Source organism: Tamandua tetradactyla, chromosome X (assembly GCF_023851605.1).
Source record: "Tamandua tetradactyla isolate mTamTet1 chromosome X, mTamTet1.pri, whole genome shotgun sequence".
NCBI classification, from domain to species: Eukaryota; Metazoa; Chordata; class Mammalia; order Pilosa; family Myrmecophagidae; genus Tamandua; species Tamandua tetradactyla.
Genome location: NC_135353.1, coordinates 111,134,369 through 111,159,629, shown reverse-complemented (window position 1 = coordinate 111,159,629; position 25,261 = coordinate 111,134,369). Strand labels below are relative to the sequence as shown.

Sequence of the window (25,261 nt, the reverse complement as noted above, 5' to 3'; positions counted from 1 at the left end):
TTTGATCATAATGGAATGGTGTTGGAAATCAATAGCAGGCAGAGGAAAATTCACAAATTTGTGAAGGCTAAACAACACTCTTTGACAACCACAGGGTAAAAGTGGAAATTGCAAGAGAAATCAGTACATATCTCAAAACAAATGAAAATGAGTACACAACATATCAAACCTTATGGGATGCAGTGAAAGCAGTGCTGAGAGAAAAATTTATTGCCCTAAACACTTGTATGGAAAATGAAGAAAAAATTTAAATTGAAGACTTAATGACACTCCTGGACGAACTACAAAAAGAACAGAAAAGTAACACTAAAGAATACAGAAGGAAAAAAAATAAAGATTAAAGCAGAAATAGATGAAATTGGAAAGAAAAACAGTAGAAATAATCAACAAAACCAGATGTTCGTTTTTGAAAAAATCAATACAATTGACAGATCATTAGCCAGACTGACAAAGAAGAAAGGGGAGAGGATACCTAAAATCAGAAATAGGAGGGTGTAATCACTACTGACTCCACAGAAATAAGGAATCATAAGAGGATACTATAAGCAACTGTGTGCCTACAAATTAGACAACAGATGAAATGAACAATTTCTTAGGAACAAGGAGCCTCTACTGACACGAGAAGAAATAGATGTCAACAAACCAATCACAAGTAAAGAGTTTAAATCAATCATAGGAAATTTCCCTACAAAGAAAAGCCCAGGACCATACGGCTTCACATGGGAATTTTACCAAACACTCCAAGCAGAATTAACACCGTTCCTGCTCAAAATCTTAAAAAAAAACATGAAGAAAATGGTCTGCTAATCCTCAGTCCTGAAACCTAGAGCTTTTCCTCATGGCAGCCCAGGATCCTCCTATTCCATTGGTCCCCAAAGCTCAGAGTGTGTGAGAGATTGATCTACACCAGAAGACCTGGGACTTCCCCCCCTCCCCCCCCCCAGTTCTAAGTGCAGTAGCCCTGAGTATGAGTGAATCTTGCCCGGCAGACTGCAGCAGTCTGAGAGAGAAAGTAATCCTCCTCTTGGGAAAAGTGGGGGAGACAGCACAGTCCTATTCCAGCTGCTGGCAGGAGAGAATGACCAGTGAATATTGCAGCTTTGAACTTGTCTGCACAGGAACCAGGGCACTCACACTCCCACCGTTTCCACAAACGGAGAAGTCGCGTCAGGTGACTGAGCTCCACTACAGCTCTAGGTGCCTTTTTCCCACTCCTGATGTCAACAGCCTCAAGCATGACTGGGTCATCCCCAGTGGGCTACAGTGTTCTGGGAGAGACAAGGAGGCCCCTTTCTCAACTGTTGACAGCTGAAACAGGACAGGATGGTTTCACGGCCTTGAGCCTTTCTCAACAGGTACCCACAGTTCTATGGGACCTTTATTCCCACTAGCTATAGAAACAAAGGAGTCAGAGGGATGAAAAAATAACTTACCTTTTGTAGGACTGTGGGGAATAGTTTGCTGATGAGCACATCTGAAAAAGCTGGAAAAATGCAATCTGAGAAGATATTTTCCTGATCTTTTCTCTAGGGCCCTTTGGTACATGTCCACAGCCCATGTGGGACAGTGGCCCTGGTTTGGTTGGCCATATTGCCTAACCAAAGGAAACCTTCAACACAAACCCATCAAAAAAAATCTTAGAGAGGGAAACAAACTTTCCAAATAATCTTATCTAGATAATTGCATGCTCAGAAATGATTTAAAAAAATTAGAAGGCACATTAAGAAGCAAGAAGATATGGCCAAACCAAATGATCAAGTTAAAAACTCTGAGAAAATACAGAATTTAGAACAACTAAACAAAGATGGTATGTTGGTTTGAAAGGACGAATGTCCCCTAGAAAAGCCATGTTTTAATCTAAATCCCATTTCATAAAGGCAGAATGATCCCCATTCAACACTGTATGTTTGAAACTGTAATCAGATCATCTCCCTGGAGATGTGATTTAATCAAGAGTGGTTGTTAAGTTGGATTAGGTGATGACATGTCTCCAACCATTTAAGTGGGTCTTGATAAGTTTCTGGAGTCCTATAAAAGAAGAAACATTTTGGAGAACAAGAGATTCAGAGAGCAGAGCAGAATGACATAGCCATGAGAAGCAGAGTCTACCAGCCAGTGGCCTTTGGAGATGAAAAAGGAAGATGTCTCCCGGAGAGCTTCATGAAACAGGAAGCCAAGAGAAGAAGCTAACAGATGATGCCATGTTCGCCATGTACCCTTCCAGATGAGAGAGGAACCTTGACCATGTTCACCATGTGCCTTTCCAGATGAGAGAGAAACTCTGACTATGTACACCATGTGCCTTCTCACTTGAGAGAGAAACCCTGAACTTCATCAGCCTTCTTGAACCAAGGTATCTTTCCCTGGATGCCTTAGATTGGACATTTCTAATTGGGACGTTTTCTTGGCCTTAGAACTGTAAACTAGCAACTCATTAATTTCCCCTTTTATAAGCATTCTTATTGCATTCCAGCAGCTAGCAAACTGGAACAGATGGCCAAATAAATCTAAATATTTTCAATAAGATGGTTATAGAGATAAAGGATAAGAGGAAACTAGGAAGATGTAAAGAGGAATTTGAAAGGCTACATAAAAATAGGGTATCTTAACGGGAATGAAAGATACCATTTCCCATTTAAAATATACTAGAAGCACATAATAGCAGATATGAAGAGACAGAAGAGAGAATATGCAAACTACAGGACAGAGCAACTGAATTTGAACACACAAAAGAGCAAATGGAGAGAAAGTGGAAAAATTGGAGCTGGATCTCAGGGAAATGATTGACATCAAAAAGAAAACAAATATATGCATTATAGGTATTCCAAAAGGAGAAGAGATGGGTAAAGGACCAGGAAGAAAGATGACATATTGGCTGAAAATTCTCCAACCCTTAAAAAAGACGTAAACGTGCATATCCATAAAGCCTAATATACTCCAATACATCCGAATAGACCCACTCCAAGATATACTATTCAGACTGTCAAATGCAAAAGAGGAGAAAGTCCAGAAGGAAAGAAATAACAAAGATTAGAGCAGAAATAAATGAAATGAAGAACAAAAGATTGGTTCCTTGAGAACGAAAGTTGGTTCCTTGAGAAGATTAATAAAATTGACCAACCCTTAGCTAGACTGACAAAAACATGAAGATGCAAATGCAAACTGGAATTTCAGTTCCAGTTTCAATGGAGAGGGGGGTCATCATTATCACAAACCTCAAAGAAATGAAAAAATTCTTTAAGGGGTGTATTAGCTAGGGTTCTCTAGAGAAACAGAATCAGAAGAAAATATCCATAGATATAAAATTTATAAAAATATGTCATGTAATTATGGGAATGTCGAGTCCAAGGACTGTAGGGCAGGCCACAAGCTGGTAACTCTGATGGAGGTCCACAATGAACACCATAGGAGAGGCTCGCCAGCTGAAGCAGGAAGGAAGACTGTCTCTTCTGAATCCTCCTTAAAAGCTTTCCGGTGATTAGGTTAAGCATCACACATTGCAGAAGACACTCCCTTAGTTGATTACAGATGCAATCAGCTATGGATGCAGCTGACGTAATCATGATTAAAGCCTATGAAATGTCCTCATAGCAGCAGACAGGCCAGGACTTGCCCGACCAGACAAACAGGCACCACCACCTGGCCAAGTTGACAGATGAACCTGACCTGATAAGGGGATATTATGGAGAAGTGTATGCCAACAAATTAGGCAGCTTAGATGTAATGCACAATTTTCTAGAAGCACATGAACAACCTACACTCATTTGAGAAGAAACAGAAGACCTCAGGAAACACTGAATCAGTCATCAAGAATCTCTCCACAAAGAAAAGCCTAGGACCAGATTACTTCACAGGTGAATTTTTCCTAGCATTCCAAGAGGAAGTAATACCAATACTGCTCAAACTTTTCCAAAAAATTGAAGAGGAGAGAACACTGCCTAACTCATTCTATTAGGTAAACATCACCTTAATACCAGTACCTGTTAAAGATCCTACAAGAAAAGAAAACTAAAGACCAATGTCTCTAGTGAACATAAATGTAAAAATCCTCAACAAAATACTTGCAAATAGAATCAAATAGCATATTACAAGAATTGTTCACCATGTCCAAGTGGGTTTTATTTCAGGTATGCCGTGGTGATTCAACAAAAGAAACTCAATTAATGTAATACACCACATCAACAAATTGAAAGGTAAAAATCAAATGATCATTTTTATTGATGCATAAAAGGCATTTGAACAAAATCCAAATCCTTTCTTGATAAACATACTTTAAATGATAGGAATTGAAGAAAACTTCTTCAACATGATAAAGGGCAATATAAAAAATTGACAGCTAAGATCATATTCATGGTAAGAAGCTGAAAGCTTTCCCTCTTAAATCAGGAATAAGACAAGGATGCCCACTATCACAACTGTTATTCTTCATTGTGCTAGAAATACTAACCAGGGAAATTATGCAAGGGAAAAAAAGCAATCAAATCAGACAGGAAGTTAAAACTTTTGCTATTTGCAGATGACATGATCCTATATTTAGAAAATACAGAAAAAAATCTATTAAAAAGCTACTTGAGCTAATTAATGAGTTCAGTAATGTGGCAAGATACAAGATCAACAAGCAAAAAATAAAGAAAAATCCGTAGATTTTCTGTATGTTAGTAATAAGCTATCTGAGGAGGTAATCAAGGAAAAATTCTATTTATAATAGCAACTAAAATAATTAAATACTAATAATAAACTGAACAATGATGTAAAAGAGCTGTCCATAGGCAACTGAAAAACTGCTAAAAGAAATCAAGGAAGCCCTGAATACATGGAGCAACACCCTGCGTTCATGGATTGAAAGCCTACATTTCAAGATGTCAGTTCTACTCAAATTGATCCACAGAATCAATACAATACCTCTCAAAATTCCAACAGCCTACTTTACAAAAATGGAAAAGCTAATCATCAAATGGATTTGAAATGTGAGGGGCCCTGAATAGCCAAAAAACTCTTGCAAAAGAAGTATGATGTGGGAGGAATCACTTCTTGACTTTAGGGCATACTATAAAGCCACAGTAGTCAAAGCAGCAGTACTCACATAAAAATAGACAGTGGTTAATGGAATCAAATTGAGAGTTCAGAAATAGACTTTCAGATTTAGGATAAATTGACTTTTGACTGGTATCCCAAGTCCACTAAGCTGAGACAGAACGGAATCTTCAATAACTGTTTTGGGGAGAATTAGATATCTGTATCCAAAAGAATGAAGGAGGACCCCTATCTCACAGCCCTTATTAACTGAAATTGCAGTAAAAGCCTTAGTATAAGAGCCAGCACCATAAAACTTCTAGAAGAAAATATAGAGAAGCATTTCCAAGATCTAGTGATAGAAGGTAGTTATTAGTTACACCCAAAGCTCAAGCCATGAAAGAAAACATAGATAAATGGAACCTCCTCAAAATTTAATGTTTCTGTGCTTCAAAGGTATTTGCCAGAAGGGTGAAAAGGCAGCTGACTCAATGGGAGAAAATATTTGGGAACTACATATTTGATGGTTTTGATATCCACAATATATAAAGAAACCCCTCACCTCAATAATAAGGTGAACATCCTATTTTTCAAAATGGGCAAAAGACATGAATAGACATTTCTTCCAAAGAGGAAACACAGATAGCTAAAAAGCACATGAAAAGATTTTCAGCCTCACTACCTATTAGGAGAATGCAAATCAAAACCAAAATGAGATACCATGTCTCACTTACTAGAATGGCCACTATTAAATAAACAGGAAACTGGAAGTGTTGGAGAGGATATGGTGAAATAGAAATGCTTATTCACTGATGGGGGGAATCCAAAATGGTACAGCCAGTGTGGAAAACAGTCTGGCAGTTCCTCAGGAAGTTGAGTATGGAGTTGGCTTATCATATGGCAATCCCACTACTCGGAATATACCCAGAATATTTGAAAGCAGGACATGAACAGATATTTGCACACTGATGTTCATAGCAGCATTATTCACAGTTGTCAAGAGATAGATACAACCCAAGTGTCCAACCCATGTGCCCACCCACCAAGGAATGGATAAACATAATATTGTATATACATCAATGGAGTATTATTCAGTAGTAAGAAGGATGGAATTCCTGAAGCATGAGACAACATGGATGACCTTGAGGAAAATATGTTGAGTGAAATAAGTCAGACATAAAAGGACAAATATTTCATTATATCATTGATATGAACCAATTATAATATGTAAGGTCATATACATAAAATATAGAACAGAAGTTACCAGGATATAAAATAAGTCTAGTGAATGGGATGTGGCTGCTTAATATGTGTAGAATGTTTAACTAGGTTGAACAAAATTGTTTAAAAATAGGTAGATAGAAGTGACAGTACCACATTATGTGAGAATAACTAATAATACTGAATGGTGTGTGAATGTGGTGGAAAGGGAAAGTTTAGTGTGATGAATGTCATCAGAAGGACAGGTGGAGGTTAAAACGGGAATGTATAACATGGTGAATCTTGTGGTGGATATGACTGACTGAATGTACAAATACAAAAAAAACACAAAAGTTCTTTAATGAACAAGAACAAATGTATGTCATTATTACAAGGAGTTAATTATAGAGAGGTAGTTATGGGAAAATATACCTATTGCAAACTATGAACTAGCGTTAACAGTAATATTTTATATTCTTCAACATTAAAAATAGACCACACCAACGCTATTGGTCAACAGTAGGGGGTTATAAGAGATGTGGGAGGATTGGGGATTTATTTTTTATTCTTATTTCTTTTCTGGCGCATGAAAATATTCTAAAATTGATCATGAGAATATATACACAACTATGTGATTGTACCATGAGACATTGATTGTATACTTTGGATAAACCATCCGGTTTGTATGGTATGTGACTCTGTCAACAAAATTGCAGAGAAGAAAAGAAAAGCCTCCCACAGACAAAAGCCCCAGTCTAGATGGTTTTGATGGTGAATTCTACCAGTCATTCCAAGGAGAATTAATACCAATCCAGCTCAAACTCCTTCAAAAAACTGAGGCAGAGGGAATACTAACTCATTCTATGAAACCAATATCACCCTGGTACCAAAACTAGATACAGAACCTAAAAGAAAGGAAAATTGCAGACCATTGTCTCTAATGAACATAGATGCAAAAATCATCAACAAAATACTTGCAAATTGAATCTAGCAGCCCATTATAAGAATTATATGGCATTATCAAGTGGATTTTATTCCAGGTATGCAAAGGTGGTTCAAACAAGAAAATAAATTAATATAATATCCCACATTAACAAATCAAAGGAAAAGAAATCCATGCATATCTTGATTGATGCCAAAAAGGCATTTGACAGAATTCGCCCCATTCTTGATAAAAACACTTAACTTTCTCAATACAATAAAAGGCATATGTGACAATTCCACAGCTAAAATTGTACTCAATGGTAAAAGACTGAAAGCTTTCCCATTGAGACCAGGAGCAAGAGAAGGATGCCTACGTCACCTCTTTCATTCAACATTGTACTACAAGTTCTATCTAGATAAGTTAAGCAAGAAAAATAGTTGAAAAGGCATCCAGATAGGTAAAGAAGTAAAACCTTCACTATTTACCTATAATGTGATCCTATATCTAGAAAGTCCTGAAAAATCTACAACAAAGCTACTAGACCTAGTAAGTGAATTCATCAAAGTGGCAGGATACAAGATGAAGTCACAAAATTCAGAAGTGCTTCTATACATTATCAATGAGCCATCTGAGAAGGAAATCAGGAAAAAAGTTCCACTTAGAATAACAACTAAAAAAATCAAATACTTAGGAATTAATTTACCTAAAGATGTAAAAGAAAACAACAAAGCATTGCTAAAAGAAATCAAAGACCGAGATAAACAGAAGAATATTCCATGTTCATGGATTGGTAGAGTGAATGTTGTTAAGGTGCCAATTCTTCCCACATTGATTTACAGATTTAACACAATCCCAATGAAAATTCAAACAGCTTACTTCGCAGAATTGGAAATGCCAATTACCAAATGTACTTGGTAGGTAAGCTCTGAATAGCCAAAAACATCTTGAAAAAAAATGAAGTTTGAGTACACTTACTTCCTGATTTTAAAGCATGTTACAAAGCTACAGTGATAAAAGTGCATGGCATTAGCATAAAGCCAGAAAAATACTGACCAATGGAATCAGACTGAAGGTTCAGAAATAGATTCTCACATCTATGGTCAATTGATGTTTGGCAGGGTGGCTAAGTTCACCCAACTTGGATAGTGCAATCTCTCCAACAAATTGTGCTGGAAGAACTGGATATCTATATCCATAAGAATGAAAGAGGGCCCCTATCTTATACCTTGTGCCAAAATGAACTCAAAATGTATTAAAAACCTAAATATAAAAGCCAGAACCATAAAACTCCTAGAAGAAAATATCGGGAAGAATCTTCAAGATCTTGTGGTAGGCTTTGGTTTCTTAGACTTCACCCAAAGCACAAACAATGAAAGAAAAAAATAGAGAAATGGGACCTCCAGAAAATTGAATACTTTTGTTCTTCAGTGGAATTTGTCAGGAGGGTAAAAAAGGCAATCTTCTCAATGGAAGAATATGTTTGGAAACCACATATATGACAAGAGTTTAATATCTGAGATTTATTAAAAGATCCTACAACTGAACAATAAAAAGACAAACCAATTTAAAAATGGTCAAAAGCTATGGATAGGTATTTTATCAAAGGAGGAAATGCAAATGGCTAAAAAAGCACATGAAAACTCAACATCTAGCTATTTGGGAAATGCAAATGAAAACCACAAGCTAGCCATTCACAACTACAAGTATGGCTACTATTAAAAAATAGAAAATTGCATGTGTTGGGAGAGGATGTAAAGAAATATGTACTTTTACTCACTGTTGGTAAAAATGTCGAATGGTTCAGGCATTCTGGTTCCTCAGGAAACTAAGTATAGAACTGTTGTTTTATGGTCCAGTAATTCCATTGCTAGGTGTATATAATCAGAAGAACTGAAAGCAGGGGTTTCACAGTAGCATTATTTACAATTGCAATAGATGGAATCAACCCAGGTATCCATCAATTGATGAATAAACAAAATGTGGTACATACATAGGATGGAATGTTATGCCGCAATAAGGAAAAATGAGGTTATAAATTGTGATTGCATGGATGAATCTTGAGGACATTATATAGAGCGAAATATCACACACAAAAGGGCAATTATTGTATTAGTTCAATAATATGAACTAAATATAACTTAAAAAGTCATTGTTTCAGTATCTAGAACATAGATCACCAGAAGATAGACTGAGGTCAGAGAATGGAGAAGTGATGCTTAATATGTGCAGTTGTAATAAAGTTGATTGTAAATGTATGGAAATGCATGGAGATGATGGTAGCACATAGTGAATTTAGCTAAAAACAATGATATGTGGTTGCAGTTGTGGTTGAAAGGGAAAGAAAGAGTCATGTATGTCACCGGAAGGAAAGCCAGAGGATGAAACCTGACCTGTCTTCAGGGTGAAAATATTCTAGAATTGATTATGGCGATGAATGCACAACTCCGTGAATATGCTAGAAGACATTTGATTGTACACTATAGTTTTTTCTAATTTATTTATTAATTAAAAAATTAGCAAACAAAATAAAACATTAACATAGATAATCAGTAATTCACAATATATTCACTTAGTTGCATATTCATCATTTCTTAGAACATTTGCATCCATTCAGAAAAAGAAATAAAAAGACAATAGAAAAAGAAATAAAACGAAAACAGACAAAAAAGATTATACCTACCATAACCCTTACCCCTTGCTTTCACTGATCACTAGCATTTCAAACTAAATTTATTTTAACATTTGTTCCCCCTATTATTTATTTTTATTTCATATGTTCTACTCGTTTGTTGACTAGGTAGATAAAAGGAGCATCAAACACAAGGTTTTCACAATCACACAGTCACAGTGTGAAAGGTATATCATTATTCAACCATCCTCAAGAAACATGGCTACTGGAACACAGCTCTACATTTCCCTCCAGCCTCTCCATTAGATCTTGAATAACAAGGTGATATCTATTCAATGTGTAAGAATAACCTCCCAGATAACCTCTCGACTCTTGTTTGTAACCTCTCAGCCATTGACACTTTGTCTCATTTCACTCTTCCCTCTTTTGGTCAAGAAGGTTTTCTCAATCCCTTAATGCTGAGTTTCAGCTCATTCTAGGGTTTTTCTCAATTCCTTGATTCTGAGTCTCAGCTCATTCTAGGGTTTGTAAGCTGCTAGAATGTGATATATCAGAAACGGAATGGCTTTTAAAAGGCAGAATTTATTAAGTTGCTAGTTTACAGTTCTAAGGCCATGAAAATGTCCAAATTCTATAAAAAACATCCGATCTAAGGCAGCCATGGAAGGATACCTCAGTTCAAGAAGGCCAGTGACATTATGGTTTCTCTCTCAGCTGGGAAGGCACATGGTGAGATCTGCTAGCTTTCTCTTCAACAGCTTTCCCAGGGCTCTGACTGTTCTGTTGACTCTGTTGGTTCTGGTGGCTCTGTCAGCTCTGGGGTCTTTAAAGCTCTTTTCCAAAATGCTTCTCTCTTAAAAGGCTCCAGTAAGCAACCCCTACTTGAATGGGTAGAGACACATCTCCATGGAAGCCATTTAATCACAAGTTCCTAGCCACAATTTTGGTGAGTCACATCTCCATGGAAATAATAAAAAAGATCCCAACCAGCAATATTGATTTAGGATTAAAAGACATGTCTTTTCTGGGGTACACAACAGATTCAAACTGGCACAGTTGGTAAAAGAGATACTCAAAATATCATTTTAATTGTATGCTTATATGAGGAAAGACTCTCAATGAGAGTGTTTTTGACACGTTTATGGAGTTTTATAGAATTAAGAGGTATAATGATGTTGGCTGTTTGTTGTTAAATAAGCTGGATACAATGATGAGGGAGTAGGATGAGCCGAAGGCTTCAAATTTGCAATGTCAGCACTGTATGGATGATGTAAATGTTTCTATGTTTGCCCTGAATTAGCATCTCATTTCCTGTAGTTGCAGATTTGAGATCTCTGAAAACCAGACATAGAGCCTCATTCTGTGAGTAGCAGATTTACAACATAAACTAAAATCTCAATCTTGTAGGGCTTCTGTTGTTAAAGTAAGGGCTTTGATTGTAAAAGAATGGGATCCTGAAACATGGGACAGTGATATATGGCTTGAAAATGATGGCAAGGGAGAGATGGAATCTCTGGCATCTCTGAGCCTTTGCTAAATAGACCTGTAATGGACTGCCCTGAGTAAACAGCTTCTCAGCCTCCATTCTGCCAAGAGGAGTCTGCCATCCAATATCCACCTAATAAGATTAAACTTTCAGTGCCTGCTAACCTAATCACCTCTCCTAAGGAAATAGCCCTCACTCTTCTGTCAACTAAAGTCCCAACAAGCCCTTAAAAGTGAGGTACAAGGTGACCCATGGGGAGGCATGTTATATTCCAAAACAACTGCATGAATTTTCCAATCTATATAGGCATAAATCAGGGGAATATCTGTGGAAATGGATTTGAAGAGTGTGGGAAAGTGGTGGAAGGAATATAAAGTTGGATCATGCTGAATTTTTTTACATGGTCTCACCTAAGCAGAGATTCTGCATCCAGTGTTGTAGCCCAAGGGGTTAGAAAGGGCGTTAGCAGTTTATTTTGATGGTTGCTGAAACATGGATCCAAAGATGGCTGACATTACCTGAGATCAGAATGCCAGAACTGCCCTTGTATAATGTAGATGAGGGGATCCAGAAGCTTAGAGACATTGAACTGTTAGAGTATATTTGTCATGGAAGACCTGCTCAAACACCCCAGAAATGTCTATAGGGCACATCTTTCACCAGAACCTTGAGAAATAAATTTGTGAGACTAGCTCCACCATCCCTGAAGAACTCTGTACTCGCCCTTCTCTGTAGGTCAGATATTACTGTGGGAACTGCTATCACTGAGCTGAATCTTTAAACACAATGGACATGATCGGGTTCCAAGTTGGCAAAGCTATTTGGCAACAGTTGATCACCACAGACAAGGTGGGTGTGGCCCAATGGACAGCAAACTCCAAGCAGCAGTCAAAATAATCTGACTGGCAGAGACTTGTGGCACTGGTAGATCATGGGGTACCTAAAAATAAAATAGATGGGCAGTCTACTAAATTATTGTTTGAGCAGTATAAGCAGAATTCTAGGTCAAGTGAGCAGAAGTATAACTTCAGTTGCAAAAACAGAGCCATGGCCCCTTGATTCATTCCCAGACTTGAGACAGCCCAGAGCCCCGGAATGAGGGAAGGGCTGGGTACCCTTGGGGAAGGACCCCTTTAAACTGCCCAAAATTTACAATGGTAACCTTCCTTCCATCCTTCTCCAAGGAAACCTAAAGCCTTATTTCAGGGTGACCATGCAGTGGGGAAAAGGAAATGATCAGATATTTCCAGTACTGTTGGACACTGGCTCAGAAGTGACACTAATTCCAGGTGACCAAAAACATCATTCTGGTCCACCAGTCAGAGTAGGGGCTTATGGCAGTCAGGTGAATAATAGAATATTAGCTCACGTCTATCTCAAAGTGGGTCCAGGGGGTACACGGACCCTCTCTGTGGTCATTTCCCCAGTTCCAGAATGGATAACTGGATTTGACATACTTAACAACTGACAGAATTCTCAAAGCGATTCTCTGACTCATGGAGTGAGGGCTATTATAGTAGGAAAGGCCAAGTGGAAGCCACTGGAACTGCCCCTACTTAGCAAAATAGTTAATCAGAAGCAATACCAGATTCCTAGAGGGATTACAGAGATTAGAGCCACTCGTAAGGACTTGAAGGATACAGGGATGGTGATTCCCACCACACCACCATTCAACTGTCTTATTTGGCCTGTGCAGAAAACAGATGGGACTTGGAAGATGACAGTAGATTATTGTATACTTAATCAGTGGTGACTCCAATTGCAGCTGCTGTTTCTGATGTGGTATCATTGATTAAACATGTCAACTTATCACCAGATACCTGGTATGCAGCTATTGATCTGGCAAATGCTTTTTACTCAATAGCCATCAGTAAGGGCCACCAGAAAGTTTGCATTCAGCTGGTAAGGCCAGCAGTATACCTTCACTGTCCTGCCTCAGGGGTATATCAACTCTCCAGCCCTATGTCCACAGGGACCTTGATCATTTCTCCCTCTCACGATACATAACACTGATCCATTATATTGATGATATCATGTAGATTGGACCTAGTTAGCAAGAGGAAACTACTCTAAACTTACAGGATAGGTATTTGTGTGTCATGGAATGGGAGATAAATCCAACAAAAATACAGGGGCCTTCCACTTAGTGAAATTTTTAGGTGTCCAGTGATGTGGGGCATGTTGAGATATCCCTTCTAAGGTGAAGGATAAGCTATTGCATCTGACCTCCCCTATGAGCAAAAAGGAGACACAACACCTAGTTGGCCTCTTTGGATTTTTGGGGACAATATATTCCTCATTTGGTTGTGCTGCTCTGGCACATTTACCAAGTGACCAGAAAAACCACTAGTTTTGAGTGGACCCAGAACAATAGGAGGTTTTATGCCATGTCTTGGCTGTTGTGCAAACTATTCTGCCACTTGGCCATATGATCCAGCAGATCCATTGGTGCTGGAATTTTCAGTGACAAATAAGGATGCTGCCTAGAACCATTGGCAGGCTGCTATAGGAGAATCACAACACAGACGCTTAAGAAGACTTAAGAGCAAAGCCTTACTGTCTGCTGCAGAAAACTACTCTCCTTTTGAGAAACAGCTTTTAGCCTGCTACTGAGCCTTAGTAGTGACTAAATGCTTAACCACGGGCCACCAAGTTCACATGAGACTTGAATTGCCTATCATCATAAGCTGGGTATTTTCAGACCCACAAAGCCATAAATTTGGGCATGCATAGCAGCACTCCATAAAATTGAAATGGTATTTAGAGATAAAGCTCAAGCTGGTCCTTGAGGCACAAGTAAGTTACATGAGGTGGTGGCCCAAATGCCCATGGCTCCCACTCCTGCAACATTACCTTCTCATTCACAGACCACAGCTTTGGCCTCTTGGAGAGTAGGCCAAAGACCTGAGGAAGAGAAATCTGAGGCCTGATTTAAGATGATTCTGCACGATATGCAGGGACCACCTGGAAGTGGACAGCTGCAGCACTACAACCCCATTTCCAGATATCCTTAAAGGACAGTGGTGAAGGTAAATCCTCCCAGTGGGTGGAACTTCGGGCTGTGCACCTGGTTGTTCATTTTGCTTGGAAGGAGAACTAGCCAGAGGTGTATTTTTGTACAGACCCATGGGCTGTTGCTAATGAATTGGTTGTATGGTCAGGGACTTGGAAAGAAAATAATTAGAAAATTGATGACAAAGAGGTGTGAGGAAGTGGTATGTGGATTGATATTTCTGAGTGGGCAAGGAATATGAAGGTATTTGTGCCCCTTGTGAATGTTCACCAGATGGTGACTTCAGCAGATGAAGGTTTTAGTAATCAAGTCGATAAGATGACCTGTCCTGTGAATACAAGTCATCCTCTTTCCTCAGTGACTCCTGCCATTGACCAGTGGACTCATGAACAAAGTGGTCATGATGGTGGAGATGGTGGTTATGCATAGGCTCAGCAATATCGATTTCCACTCACCAAAGCTGATGTGGCTATGGCCACTGTTGAGTGCCCAATCTGCCAGCAGCAGAGATCCATACTCTGTCCTTGATATAGCACCATTCCCTGAGGTGTTCAGCCTGCTACCTAGTGGCAAGTTGATTTTATTGAACCACTTCCATCATTGAAGGAACAATTTGTTCTAACTGGAATAGACACATATTCTGAATATGGGTTTGCATTCTCTACATGCAATGCTTCCATAAAAACTACCATCCATGGACTTAAGGAATGCCTTATCCACCATCATGGTATTCCACACAGCATTGCTTCTGATCACTAAACCCACTTCACAGTGGAGGAATGGGCACATACTTATGGTGTTCCTTGGTCTTACCATGTTCCCCTCATCCAGAGGCAGCTGGGTTTATAGAATGGTGGAATGGCCTTTTGAAGACTCAGTTATGGTACCAACTAGGTGGCAATACCTTGTAGGACTGAGGCAGTGTTCTCAAGTAGGCTGGGTATGCTCTGAATTAGCATCTACTGTATGGTGCTCTTTCTCCCATAGGCAGGATTCACAGGTCCAGGGATCAAGGGGTGGAAATGGCGGTGGGACCACTCACTGTCACACTAGTGATCCACTAGGAAAAGTTTTGCTTCCTGTTCTTGAAACCTTAAACTCTGCTGGTCTACAATCTTAGATCCAAAAGGATGAGTGCTCTTACCAGAAGATACAACACTGATTCCATTGAAATGAAAGTTAAGACTGCCACCTGGCTACTTTGGGCACCTCATGCCACTGAATCAACATGCATGAAAGGGGATTAATATTCTTTCTGGGGTGATTGATCCTATCAAGGGGAAATAAGACTGCAATTACACAATGAAAGTAAAGAAGAGTTTTCCTGGAATACTGGAGATTCCCTGGGGCATCTTTTTGTACTACCATGCCCTATGACTAAAGTCAATAGAAAACTACAACAACCCAATCCAGTCAGGACTACCAATGGGCCAGAAAGCTCAGGAATGAAGATTTGGTTCACCCCACCTCACAAAGAACCACAGCCAGCTGAGGATAAAGGGAACATGAAATGATAGTTGAAAATGGTAGTGATAAATATGAACCACGACCATGTGACCAGTAACAGAAATGAGGACTGTGATGGCATGCATATTTCCTCCCATTTTTTATGAGTATGTGTGCATTTATACTTAAGCAAATATCTTGTTTTCCTCTTACCGTTTTACGTTTTACGTAAGCAGTATTGATCATATTATAGTATTTAAGCCATAGGACATGAAGTTTAAGAGTGAATGTTACCTAAGTACTTGGACCCTATTCTGGAGAGATGTAGTGCCTTTCTGGTTGTACACAGGATAGTTGAGTATTGTTAGGTGAAATATATGTCTGTTATTGTGTTCTGTTTGGAAATAGTGTGTTTTGAGTTGATGTGTATAGCTGCCAATTTAACAATGGGTGGACTGTGATGGGCTAGGCTCTGGTGTCAATTTGGCCAAGTGATTATGCTCAGTTATCTGGTCAGGCAAGCCCTGGTATGACCATTGCTGCAAGGGTATTTCATGCCTGGCTGATAAACGAGGAAGGTAGTGTATTCAGTCATCAGTCAGTTGATTCCATCTGTGGCTGAACACATCTGCAACCAACCAAGGCATGCCCCCCACAATGTGATAATCCAATCAGTTGAAGGCTTTAAGGAAGAAGAGAGACTCTCTCACTGCCTCTGTAACCAGTGAGCATCTCCTGTGGAGTTCGTCCAGACCCTTCATCAGAGCCACCAGCTTCACAGCCTTCCCTATGGGTTTTGGGTCTTCCATTCCCACAGTTGCATAAGACACCTATATAAATCTAATATTTATGGATATCTCCTGTTGGTTTTGTTTGTCAAGAGAGCCCTGAGTAACACAGGAACAGATACAGCAACTTATCTTTTACCTTAGCTTGTATGTGCCCCATACCACTGAACCCTCAGAAATTTCACTGAAGTGGAAGATTTGAAAATTTTTGTCAGAATTTTTGTCCAGGAAAAATTTTGATGCAGAAAAATCTTACCAGTAAATCTAGAATGGTTTCTACTTCTTGCTTAGTGGTTACAATCTGCGTAATGCCATCACTGAAATAGACAAGTGTGATGTATTTTGAAAGAGAAAGGCAAGTAAATTATGACAGAGGATTGGAGATTCTGAATAAAGACAGTATACATGTATTGCTGACCTTGCCAGAAATAGCAAACTAATTATAGTGCTCTTTAGTAACAGATATTGAGAAGAAAGTATTTACCAAATCAATAGCTCCATATCAGGTACAAAAGTATGTGTTAATTTGCTCAATGAAACCATATCTGGAAAAGTACCCACAATTTGAGTCATCACCTAGTTAAGTTTATGATAATCCACTCGCATGCTCTAAGACCTATTTTATGCACAGGCCAAATATGTGAGTTTAATGTGTGTATTCACCACCACAACATCACTCAAGTTCTTGACAATGGATTTATTCTCTGCCATTCCTCTAGGAATGTGGTGTTGTTTTTGATATACAGTTTTCCTATGTAGAGATAGTTTAGTTATTTCTACTTGGTCTTTTCTCCCACAGTAGACCTCACTCAACTAGTCATATAACCAATTTAAGTATTCTGTCAGTTTTTGAGTATGTCTATTCAAATTATGCATCCTGGAACTGGAGAAAAAAACCACAGGATGGGTTTAGGGATCTGTGAGATATACCTGATGTAAAATTCCATTGATCATCTGACCTACATAAGCCAACATTCTGACTAATTTGACAACAGTGATACTTTGATTCTCCTGGAATTAGTGTCAGTTCAAAGCCATTGTCCATTTATCCCTGAAAAGTTTAATTATTTCCTTTTCCTCAGTGCACATTCGCGCTAGCAAAAGGCCAAAGGTCCTTTTGGGTAATGCCAGTAAATAGATGAACACTATATTTTGACAATGTAGCAAGACACTTCCTCAAAGGAGCCGGGCCTTGCTTTCACTCAAGGGGTTTTGGTTCTGTGTACAGGGTCAAGTCTGGGAATTGATTAAAGGGCCGTAACTCTCTGTTTTGATGATTCAAGTTAGTCTTCTATACACTTGACCTAGAAATATTCTGACTATACAATTCAAGTAAGTATTTAGTAGAATGCCCTTCTTCTTCTCTTCTAGTGACACCATCATTATCTAACCAACACCATGAGTTTCTGTAAGTCAGACTATTGTGATTTATGCTTTGACTCTGCTGTCCATTATGGTAACCCTGCATACCTTGCCATTGGTAATTAATTGCCCACCTGCCCCCTTGCACCTTGGGATCCAATTATCCCCATTGTGTTTAAAGGCGTAGATTAATAGCAGTATTTCTTGCTGTACTTTCTGACCTACAGAGAAGTGTGACCACAGAGCTCTTCAATGATTCTGGTGCTCCCCTCACAAATCAATTTCTCAATTGTGGTAAAAGTATGACCTCTGGAAACTCCCATGGTGGGTGGATCAGTAGTTCTTAAATGATAAATCCACTAGCATTCCAATATCCCTGAGCCTTTGAATACCTTTCTCTATAGTACAGAAAGAAATTCTGGCATTTCATCTTCTTTTACTGTAGGTTACCTTTTTGCCCATGTTTCAGACATCCCACCAAACAAGCTTAGAATACTTTCTAACACATTTACCTACCACACTGAATCAAGAATATCTGCTTCATTGGGCTCATATCAATAAATCTGGCCAGGCCCAACTTTATGTTCCTTTCACCAGTGTTCCACACTCTTAATATCTATTCCTATACATATTCATCAGATTTATGTTCGTAATAATTGGATAAGTCATGTGGTTATATCAGTGTGTAGCACACTGCCTCATTATTCACACTGTATACCTCATTCTTGGAGGCCTCTTGAAACTTGAATCTAGTTGTGGATCTAGAATCAAAATGGGTGTTGAATGTAGATTCTGAGAAGAATCAGCAGTGTTTTTCAAGGTAGGTAACTCATGAGAGGCCATTACAGATTCCTCAGGCACAACAGGATAAACATCCTCAAATGAAGTAGAAGGACTACTTCCACTGTCAAAAATAACGAAGGAAAATTAGAGGCTCAATGTCCCAGCTTCATCAGGATCAGTCCATATGCCCACATTCCAAATTTCCTGATCTATAGCTGAAGAGTTCCATCTTCTCTCTTCTTTCTTTCCCTCTTTCTCCCTCTCTCTAGCCCTCCTTCCCTGCCTCCGTCCTTCTCTCTGTCTCTCTTTGTCTCTGAGTCTCTGTCTCATTTCTATCCCCTCATCAGCTGGCATCTTCCTGAATATTTTTCAGCATGAAGAGCATTTTTTCATTGCTTCTATTAATTTCATGCCCTGTATGAAATGATCAATATGATGTAAGCATGAGTTCTGGTGCCAGGAGGGATATCGATATGCCAAGTGAGAAAAACAATTACAGAGAAATGAATGTGGCTTATTATTATTTTTTTTTACAAAAATGATTGTAACAGCAAATATTTTGTATGAGGATAGGGAAAATGTGGAAAGACAAACATCATATTCTTAACCCTTGCTATCTGGGGAGCAGAAAGGGGGAAGAGGGGAAAGGAGGAAGGAGATGGTATGAGTTATAACATTGTTTTTCTTTATCTACTTTTGCATTATTCAAATGGCTGCACACATTTGATAATTTTCTACAACAAACATCCAATTAAATGTGCAGTTACCAAAAAAAAGGCATTATTAAGATAACAAAGTACAAAATCATTACCTCCTTTAAGTCCTCCAGTTCTTCATTTGGAGATCTCTTACAGCTTTCCTTATAATCTGCCTTGTACACTAGAATTAGCAACATTTGTATCTATTTCCACCATCTACTCTGCTATAAATTATCTGTCTCTTCTAAATTTATTCTCAGCTATGTTTCTTCAGTCTGGAAGTCAGGCTTCCAGACACTTTCAGCATTTAAAAGACTACTCTGAAACTGGCTGTAAAGGGACAGAATCTTGCCACCATACCTCTTTGTTTCACACTCAGCCATGACCAAGAAAGCTTAAGTATAAAATACAGCAAAGGTTCAGAGGCAGGACATGAGCCAGGTGATGATGTGTAGACAGACCAGTTTATAAACAATGGCTTTTTCCAGGGAATGACTAGTTAGGAGACTACTACTTATATGTGGCAGTTCACATGCTAAAATCTTTACATGAACTTATCTTATTAAATCCTCATAGCTTTCTTTCAAATAGGTGCTTAACTAGATAGTAATAGTAATACTATTACAAGAGGTTCTGAGACACTTGTGTAAGACCTACTTGCTACACTGGGGAGGATGTTTTTGTATTGAAGCAAGGAACCTGAAGGGATTTATTTATTCATTTAACAAGCATCTTTTGAGTACCTTCTCTGTGTGTAGAACTTTGGGTGAAAGATATAAGTGGTTTCCTGAATGAATTTAGAGTTTGATGGGAAGATATACAAAGTAAATATAAAATATGTCATAAGGCCATATAAATCAATCATGTTAGAGAGTAATCTGAACATTAGAATCATAATTTCAGAGATGAAAGTGCATAAGAAATTATTTTGTCTTTTGTTTCAGTTTCTTAAGCAGTAAACATAAACATGCCATAAGGCCATTTAAGTCAACACTAGGAAATGCCTCCGGGGAAGTCCTTTGAAACAAGAAGCCATAGACCCCAACAGATGCCAGCCATGTGCTTTCCCTGCTGACAGAGGTGTTCCTAACCCATTGGCCTTTCTTGAAACAAGGTATCTTTATCTGGATAACTTAGTTTAGACATTTTATAGCCTTAGAACTATAAACTTGCAACCTAATAAATTCCCTTTTTAAAAGCTGTTCCATTTCAGGTATACTGCATTCTAGCAGCTTTAATAAACTAAAACAGATTTTTTTTTTCTGCATGGGCAGGCACTATGAAACAAACCCGGGTCTCTGGCTTAGCAGGTGAGAACTCTGCCTGCTGAGCCACTGTGGCCCTAAAACAGATTTTGGTACAAACGGTTTGGTGCCACAGTTTGCAAATACCAATTTGTGTTGGAGTGGCTTTTTAAACGGATAAGGGGGAGATTCTGGAAGAATTGTGATATCCCTGACAGAGAAGGCCTAGAATGCTTTGAAGAGACTGTTGGTAGAAATGTGGAATCTAAAGATACTTCTAATAAGGCCTTAGACATAAATGATACACATATTATTGCGAACTGGAAGGAAGGCAATCTTGTTTTAAAATGGCAGAAAATTTAGCAAAATTAACTGGTTTTGGATGGAAGGCAGATTTTAAAAGCCATAAACTTTGATACTTAGCTAAAGAGATTTCCAAATGAAATGTAGAAAGTAAAGCTTGGTTTCTCCTTGCAGCTTATAGTAAAATGTGACAGGAAAGATATAAGCTGAGAACTGAACTCTTGGGTACAAAGAAACAGGAAATTGGTGTCTGCACCCATTTAAGGTGGGGTTGCTTACTGGAGCCCTTTGAGTGGGGACCATTTTGGAAAAAGCTTCAGTGTTCACAAAGCCCACACAGCCAGAGACCTTTGGAGATGCAGAAAGAAAATATTCCCAGGGAAGTCCTTTGAAACAAGAAACCAGAGACCTCAGCAGATGCCAGCTACATGCCTTCCCAGGTGACAGAGTTGTTCCAGACTCATCGGTCTTTCTTGAACCAAGGTATCTTTATCTGGATGCCTTAGTTTGGACATTTTTATAGCCTTAGAACTGTAAACTTGCAACGTAATCAATTCCCTTTTTAAAAGCCATTCGATTTCTGGTGTATTGCATTCCGGCAACTTTAACAAACTAAAACACTTCCCAAAGACCAGCTACCAGTGATCCTTGGCTCCTCTGCCACATGGCAAAACATGTGCTATTCTCCCCCTTCTCTTCAGGGTTTGTTCCTTTCAGCTTCTTGCTTCCATGTCTTTTTCCCTCTCTCTCTGTATTCATTCAGTTTATAAAGGACTCCAGTAATTGTATTTAGTCCCATCCTGAATGAGGTGGTTCACACCTTAATTGAAGTACCCTCATCAAAAGGTCCTAATTACAATGTGTCCACATCCACAAGAATGGATTACATTTAACAACATGTTTTTTTCTGGGGTACATACAGCTTCAAACCACCACACTCCATACTCCAAATCCTCCAAAGACTCGTTCTTTCTACATACGAAACATATTCATTCACAGCATCCCAGAAGCCTTAAGCCATTTCAGAAACAATACTTAGTACAAAGTCTCATCAAAATTAGTTCTAGGTGTGGTCTGTCCTGGGGCACACTACCCCTATCTGTTGACCTGTGAAACCTAGAGAACAAGTTATCTGCTTTGAATATACAATGGAGGGATACACATAGGATAAACATTCCCAGTTTCATAGGGAGAAATTGGAAGGAACTCTGGAGTGACAGGTCCAAAACTATTCTGAAACCTTAAAGGGAATACTCCATTAGATTTGAAGATCTGAAAGTCATATATGACAAATGTTTGTCCTCTGGGCCAGATGAAGTGGCAGCTCTACCCCTTCCAAGTGCCTATGCAGCAGCCATGCTCTCTCCAAGCACTCGGGTGAAAGTTCCACCCTTGTCAAGTATTAGGGTGAGGGGCAGACTCTCCCAATCCCCAAGGAATAGGCTCCAATCTCTGAGAACACTGGGATCCCACTGAACAAAGGGGTGGAAGGCCTGCCTTCTCCAAGCTTGCAGGCATATGATAGTTTGGAATCTTTATGGACCCTGGAAAGTTATGTTCTTAATGTTAATTCAGTCCTGTGGGTATGGACCTATGGTAAGTAGAATATTTTGGTGACTTAGATTTTAAGTTAAGCTTAAAAAGGCCCATTCAGGGTAGGCCTTAATCTTCTTACTGGTGATCTTTAGAAGAGAATGAAATTAAGATATAAAAAGCCACAGAAGTTGAGAGAGAAACTCATGGGAACCAGAAGCTGAAATCAACAAACACTTAAGAGAAAGAAGGGAGAGACAAATAGATGCCACCATGTGCCCTGGTATGTGATAGGGTAATCCAGGCTCACCAGTAACCAGTCTTCAGGAAGAAGAGACCTTGATTTGGACATGTCACTGCCTCAGAACTGTAAGCTTGTAAACTAACAAAATTTCCATCATTAAAAGCCAGCCTATTTCTGGTCTATTACATTTCAGAAGCCTAGTAGACTAAAACAATAGACATGGGTAGACTCGGCCTCTTGACCCAAGACGATGTGTTCAGTCCAGACATCAGTTCTCATGATTCTGCACCTGAAGTGAGTTTTCCTTAAGCTTGTCCTTTTCCTGTACCTTTTAGTCCAGGCTGGCAGTTATGTTCATACAGAATCTGCAAAAAAATTCTCAGTTTTGCATGTACACAGGGGTTCAAACCATGAGCCAATAAGACCTTCCAAAGATCCTTCCAGGATAACTGTATCTCCAATCGTGACTTGCACTGAAATGGCTAAATGGCTGGCTGGATCCAAGTTCATTTAAACGTTCACATGCAGAATTATTATTATCTGGGAACTTGCTTTCCAGAAACTCAATATTTTCCAAACCGTTAATTTCTGGTTTCTTTTTCCCAGGAATTCAATTTTGAGTGTATCCACTTCCTCTCACTCACGTTTTTACTATAAGCTGCAAGGAGAAACCAGGCTGACCTTTCTACACTTAGCTTGGAGATCTCCTCAGATAAATATCGAAGCTCATCACTCTCATTTTCTGCTTCCCATCCAATGTCAGAACTCAATTTTGCCAAGTTCTCTGCCACATTAACACAAGGATTTTCTTTCTTCCAGTTTCCAATGACACATTTATCATTTCCTTCTAAGTCCCCAAGAGAAGTACCTTTAGCATCCATACGTCTATAAAAAGTCTCTTCAAAACAATCTAGGTCTTTCCTATCGTGTACCACACAGTTTTTTCAGCCTCTACCCATTACCCAATCCCAAAGCTGTTTCCACATTGTTGATATTTTGCAATACAGCACTCCACTCTCTTGGTTCCAAATCTGTTTTAATTTTCTAGGCTGCTTAACGCAATACCATGAAATGGCTCAGCTTAAGCAATGGTAATTTATTTACTTACAATTAGAATCCAGGAAAATTCCAAATCAAGGCATCTTTAAGGCAATGCTTTCTGCCTGAAGACTGGCTATCAGTGATTCTTTGCCCCTCTGCCACATGACAAGGTACATGGCAGCATCTGCTGTTTTTTCCTTTCTCTTCAGGGTTTCCTTGCTTTCAGCTTCTTGCTTCCATGGCTTTCTCCCTCTCTTTCTGTGTTCATTACATTTACAAAGGACTCCAGTTATAGGATTAAGTCTTAACCCAATGAGGTGGGTCACACCTTAACTGAAGTAACCTCATCAAAAGTTCTTACAATGGGTCCACACCCACGGAAATAGATTAGATTAAAGAACATGTTTCTCTGGGGTACATAACAGCTTCAAACTACCACATCTTCTCAGGGGTCTTTGTGGAACAGTGAGCTAGAATTACTTTGAAGGATTTAACCAAAGGGCCCAAGGGAATTGTCTGTCCAGTGTGTTTGTGCCTTGTGGGTGGTCACCTTCTCACACCTGTCAACTGCTTCTCCAGGAGAAAAGGGCTTGGCACATCTGGGTCTGGGAAATTATTAGGGGGCATTATTTTTGGAACAAAATGGCATGACATTTTTACAGATGTGCCTTCTGACTTCAAGTGTGCATGTGTAGGTCGTATGTTTGTGTGAATGTAAGTATACCACTATGCCTTTCTGAAGAATTTGGAAATATCTCTCTGTACATGTAACATTCTTTCTTGTTTATAAAAACTCTCTTACGTTACAGTGTTGGAGAGTTATCCTATCTCCAAACATGAAGAATTGGAAAATCTTCATATATTCTGCCCAAACCAGCCATCAAACTGTATTAGCACTAGGTTTTTCCATCACTGACTTGGAAGGCAATGAACTGGGGAAGCCACCTTACTGCTTTCTTACTTTGCCAGACAAATTGTGTTTTTTACTTATGAAAACATGAAGCCTTCTCTCCTTACCAGCAAAGGGCAGAGGGATAGGGGAGTGGATAGTGATGGACTAGACTTCCTAGTTTTAGTGCCACCTCATATGTGAGATACAGGGCTAAATTTTAGACATTCTGATTTAATCCTCACAACAGCCGTGTTGGTTCAGGTAGATGAAATGATGGACAATTTTTAATATCTTTCATATTTCCCTGTAAACGTGCAGTGCTTTTATAACCAGAAAAATAAATACATACCTACAGGCAAAAAAAAAAAAAAAAAGAACACCTTTCTTTTCTGTCTACGTAATTGGGCCACAATTTTGTTGCAATATCCTGCTTTCTCTCTCATTGTTTTTATCACATGTGCATATCTCCACATCATTAAATAGTGTTTGAAAACATGTGTTGTAACAGCTCGATAAATCCATAGATGATGGTAAAATAATTTTATTTATTCCTCACATAGGCAATTTAGGATACATATTGGACCATCATTCAAAGGAACATTAAGATGACATTAAAAAACATGTTCTCAAAGAGTATTTTAAAACCCGAAGGCACATGATA

General features: G+C 38.9%; 1 long non-coding RNA gene across 3 annotated transcripts in view; it reads left to right on the top strand.

Moving 5' to 3' along the window:
* LOC143671535 (uncharacterized) overlaps nt 1–25,261 on the top strand; it is a 158,231-nt gene that overhangs the window by 59,037 nt on the left and 73,933 nt on the right. The gene's annotated exons all lie outside the window — the stretch shown is intronic.